The following is a 5698-nucleotide window of genomic DNA, read 5'->3' as shown; positions in this document are numbered from 1 at the left end:
AAGCTATACTCACCAGGAACTCCTATCCAGAACAAAAGGGTCGTCAAACCAAAAGTGTCCTAAATCCTGTATGCATGTCAAACATATGCATCCAACCAAAATGCAGCAAACAAATGCAGCAAACACAATCACAAGAAATAAATGATCAATGACATGATGCTAACGACGCCCCGTCACCCCGACGCCACCACTATCTCACATATAAACGGTGAGACCGAGGGTAGGGTCAGACAACCGCAGACTGTCATCGCCCCGATGAGCGATCGAGGACGGACGTCAGAGTACACCTATCCTCCTACCCCAAATCATAAATGGGGAGCGAATGCCTCATCTCCCGACACGCGACGACGGGAGGAATCTCGGCTATCATCACACACTACCCATGAGCGAACCAACGGAGCCAAACAAAGTCCCTACTGCAACACACTCTGCCTAAATCGACCATCAACCCATGAGTGGTAGTGTGTGCATATCCATGTAACTGGCGATGTGCTCAAAAATAATGGAGTCGACTATCGCACAGCATGCAATCATGATGCATGACAATATCTTGATCATCATAGAAAAATTCATATATATAATATGGGTACCACAATATCAGTAAGTCAAATTCACGGATCCAGGGTATACTGGTCCTCTATGGTATAACAACCTATATCCTAAACATATCCCCCTCCATAACATATGTACCAACAATATGCACAGATCAAAGAAAAAAGGTCTAGGTACACAAATCAGATATGATATACAAATAGAGGTACACAAGTCATGTATGGTATAAAAACCTAGGTATCAGATAATCTAGATGTCACGCCCCAGAGGAGTCTCTGTCCGAAGAAATTTCGGCAGCATCTCCCCTGTACGGCGGACAATCTGAAACTTTTCTACAAGCACTATATACCTCAGCCACATGTGGCTGGAATAAAAACAATAAAAGAAAACAAACACCACGCAGTTAATAATAAAGCAGCTCACTCGGCTGTACCAAAAACCAAAACACAAAACTGCTAGTCGGCTAGGCTTACACAACCAACAACAAATACAAAACACCACATAACAACATCAACTCTCCAAAAATAAAACCAGAGTACAGAGCTAAACAAACTGATACATAAAACAAGCAAAACATACGTGAAACCGATAAGTCTTCTGATGTGACGTGGGGAGAGGATGCTCCAAGCGACACCATAAATAACCTGTACCTGAAAAAGATAGATCAACGGGTGAGTTCAACAACTCAAATAATACAATGGACATGAGTAGTAAGATATATCTAACAAAGAATAATCACGGAATATGCCCTAATCATATATAGGAATACGAAACCGAAAGGTAATCGAGAAGTCAGACTCACCAGAACTCCTATCTAGACAAAAGGTCGTCAAACCGAAGTGTCAATAATCCCGATGCAGTCAAAAGTATGATTCAACCAAAATGCAAGAACCAAACGCAGAAACACAATCATAAAATATAAATACATCAATGATATGATGCTAATGATGCGTCCTGGTCACCCACGCCAGTCGATCATCTCACACACAAACGGTGAGACCGAGTGGTAGGGTTGTGACAACCGTGCTCGTCACTACTCCCGATGAGCGACCGAGTGGACGGATGCTGTCGGAGTACTGCCCCGCGACCCCAAATCATAAATGGGGAGCTCAACGCCTCATCTCCAGACACGACGACGGGAGGAAATCTCGGCCACCACCGAGTCACCCGACCAACGGAGCCAACAGAGTCCACCGCTCACGGCCATTACCGCTACACTAAATGCCACGAGCCAAACAGAAGGAATCGATCACGGCTACCACGCCGAGTCCTCGCACCAACGGAGCCAAACAGTAAACGCCACACACCTGTCTGATATACCACTAATCCACGAGTGGTGGTGTGAATGTGCTCAACCATAGTAGAGCCGACAATCGCACAGCATGCAATCATGATGCATGTCACTATTCATAGCAAAAACTGATCAACATAACCATATCCATACATACAAAATGGGTACTGTAAAAGCGATGGTCACATACCAAGATCTAGAGTACACAGGTCAGATAGAATATCAAAAACCCTATGTCCTGAACATAATAAGTATGGGATATCCTGATCAGCATAGAAAAATCCATATATACATAATATGGGTACCACAGTATCAGTAAGACAAATCCACGGATCTAGGGTATACAAGTCCTCTAAAGTATAACAACCTAGACCCAAATCATATCCCTCTTCCATAGCATATGTACCAACAATATACACAGATCAAAGAATCAGGGTCTAAACACCCGAATCATATATGATATACAAATAGAGGTACACAAATCTGATATGGCATAAAAACCTAAGTATCATATAATCTAGATACACAGGCCAGAAACAACAATCCAAATCCTAGTCCTAACCTCAGTAAGCATGGTATGTCACTCTAGAAACTAAGATACTCATGGTAACAAGATAATCATGGCAACAAATCACGAGATATAACCATGGATACATCACAGGTGACAAACCTAACATGCTATGGATATCAAACAGTGACATACCAAAGGCAATCATGTTCATTGCATGTAGTTATAAAATACTATGCATATCCAATGACAATATCATAAAAGATAAGTCAAGAGGTACCCGCCTCCAATGAGAAGTTCGTATCCGAATAAATCCTCGTTGAGACACCGTCTCAAATCAAAGTCCTGTAATACATGATATACAGATTTAGCTAATTAAATATAAAATAATTAGCTAAATCAAATCCTCGAGAAGCTAACATAAATCCAGATCCAATCATAAACCCTAATTGGATCACCTAACTCCTCAATCGATTCTAATTAATCTAAAACCTAAAATCCAATTACACATGAATCTAAAACATGATCAACCATGATAAGCATGTATCAAATGCCCTACACCTTACCTTAATTCTCACAGTACAGATGTTAATCCACAACTAGGGATAGTGCTGCCGGAAGGAATAGTTGCTGCTGGAAACCTGAAACACCACCAGCACAATGAATCTACAATTAGAAACCTCCATCCCTAGTTAACATAACCTCCACCCTATACAAGGGCTGCTCACGGTAGGACAAGAAACATAGCACAAACTCAGAAACCAAACCCTAAGCCCTTACCTTCAATCATATCGCCGGATTACTACTGCTCGCTGTCACTTACTCCAGCTCACGGCCTCCGGCGATCTAGAGCACAACTCCAACAAGGGCAACAGCGCACAAGGCAGAGGGTGCGAGGAAAGGGCAGTGGCTGTGAACCCAAAGCTAGGGCACAGGGGAAACACCGGCAGTGGTACTCAGGTGCCGGCGAGAAGAGGAGCGATCAGCTCCGGGGTTCCTGTGGCCGGCGGTGGATCTAGGGTACGGCTGTCGACGCTTGGGAGAAGAGAGGAAAAGAGGCCTCGCGTCGCCGGCGGCAGAGGTTAAGAGGGAGAGGGCTTCGGCGTCGGCACACACGGACGAGCGACGTTGTACATAGGCGTTTGCTGTCGCTGGCAGCAGTGGGAAGAGGAGATCGGCTCGGGCAGAGGAGAAGAAGAAGAAGTAGAAGAGAGGAAGGATATTGTTCGTGGTCGGCGGTTAGGGCAAAGAGGTTCAGGCGGCGTCGGGGAGAAGAAAGGAGCGGCTCGGGTGCGCGAGGGAGAGAAAAAGGATTCGGTAATGAAAAGAAAAAGAAAACAAATAAAGAAAATCAAAGAAAAAGGAAATGTAATTATAAACATTTCCTCGCTTAAATGGGATAGCCTAAACAGGCTTTTCCGGGCCATATTTTTATCCCCGTAAACTCGTTCATACGAGCTTCGAAAAATTCCCGAAAAATTTCCAAAAATTCTAGAAAATTCCCTTATTAATATTCGCCTATTTTCGGTATTTTACATTCTCCCCCACTAATAAAAATTTGGTCCCCAAATTTCGTTATCTACTATCAGCAAGTACTAACAACAGATATATAGTATAAATGCTGAACGGTAAATAAATCACATACCTCTAGTGAAAAGATGGGGATATCGAGCTCGGATCGTATCCTCGAGCTCCCAAGTAGCCTTCTCATCCGAATGATGCTGCCATCCGACTTTAACTAGCCGGATAGTCTTGTTCCGCAACTAACGCTCCTTCCGGTCGAGTATCCGTACCGGAACCTCCTCATAAGTAATGTCAGGCTGAACTGGAACTGGGATATCTGCCAGCACATGTGTCGCAAATGGAGAACTCTAAGAGTCTCCGACTCCGGTCAGCATAACCCTCTTCTGGTAGTCCTGTGCCTCTGACACTCTCCGTCTAATAGTACGGACCAACTCCGCCTCATACTGAGCTCTATGAGGTCCCAACAACTGGGCCTCCCCAACCTCATCCCAGAGGGTGGGTGTCCAACAAGACCTACCATACAACGCTTTAAACGGTGTCATCCGGATAGCCGAAAGAAAGCTGTCGTTGTAGGCAAACTCTACCAATGACAGATGGTCCTTCCAACTGCCTCCGAAATCCAATACACACGATCTTAGCAAATCCTTTAGAGTCTGAATGGTCCGCTCTGACTCCCATCTGTCTGCGGATGGAAAACTGTACTGAATCGGAGTTGAGCGCCCAAGGCCTACTGCAGACTCTTCCAGAATCGAGACGTGAACCGGGGTCTCTATCCGAAATAATAATCAACGGGACACCACGTGATCTGATGATCTCCCGGCAAAACAGATCTACCAATCAATCCAGGAAATCTGTCCTCCGATTAGCCAAAACGTGCGCGGACTTGGGTAATTGATCAAAGATTACCCAAATCGCGTCATGGTCTCGTCATGTCCTCGGCAAACTCACCACAAAGTCCATAGTAATATGTTCCCATTTCCACTCGGGAATAGGAATCCGCTGAAATAAACCGACAGGTATCTGGTGCTCGGCCTTCACTTGCTGACGGACAAGACATCTAGCTACAAAATCCGTGATGTCTTCCTTCATGTCGTTCCACCAATAGAAACACCTCAAATCTTGGTACACACAGGTACCGCCTGGGTGGACAGCAATTCATGAGCGATGAGCCTCCTAAGTAACCCTTATAAAACCGGATGAGACCGAGGTACGATAATCTACCTAAGTATATAATACCTCCTCGCCTCGTGTGAACTCTCCGCTACCCGAAGTTATCCGCCGCAATAACCCCAAATACATTAGGGTTTCTGATCCTCGTCTGATCGACGATCGGGCAACCATGGTAACCACCATGACCACAACTCGTGGCAAGCCAAAGTCACTCTAGACTTCCAACTGCGTCGACAACCACATTAGCTTTCTCTAGGTGATAGCTAATGGTACAATCAAAATCCTTCAGGAACTCCATCCATCTCCTCTGTCGGAGATTAGGTTCCTTCTAAGTAAAACAGATATTTGAGACTCTTACGGTCAGTGAGAATCTCAAATGTAACGTCATATAAATAATGTCGCCAAATCTTCATGGCAAAAATAATGGCGACTAGCTCCAGATCATGTACAGGGTAGTTCTTCTCATGCTTCTTCAACCGACGAGAAGAATAGGAGACTACTCTATCGTGCTGCATCAAAACAGCGTCCAAACCCGGTAGAGATGCGTCGGTATAGAGCACGAATTCGTCCTCTCCAGAAGGTAAAAACCAAAAATCGGAGCCAACACTAAACTCCGCTTCAGCTCCTATAAGCTGGTCTTGCAAACCACAGTC

General features: G+C 44.7%; 1 long non-coding RNA gene across 1 annotated transcript; it reads right to left on the bottom strand.

Moving 5' to 3' along the window:
- Positions 1-2641: 2641 nt before the first annotated feature.
- On the bottom strand, positions 2642-3642 carry LOC121990052. The gene is made up of 3 exons (XR_006114426.1): positions 3132-3642; positions 2918-2992; positions 2642-2696 (listed from the first exon to the last, which is right to left on the bottom strand). It is a non-coding gene; the product is annotated as an uncharacterized LOC121990052 (long non-coding RNA).
- Positions 3643-5698: the final 2056 nt, after the last annotated feature.

This window comes from Zingiber officinale, chromosome 6B (genome assembly GCF_018446385.1).
Source record: "Zingiber officinale cultivar Zhangliang chromosome 6B, Zo_v1.1, whole genome shotgun sequence".
NCBI classification, from domain to species: Eukaryota; Viridiplantae; Streptophyta; class Magnoliopsida; order Zingiberales; family Zingiberaceae; genus Zingiber; species Zingiber officinale.
This window is presented reverse-complemented; position numbering and strand designations above follow the sequence as displayed.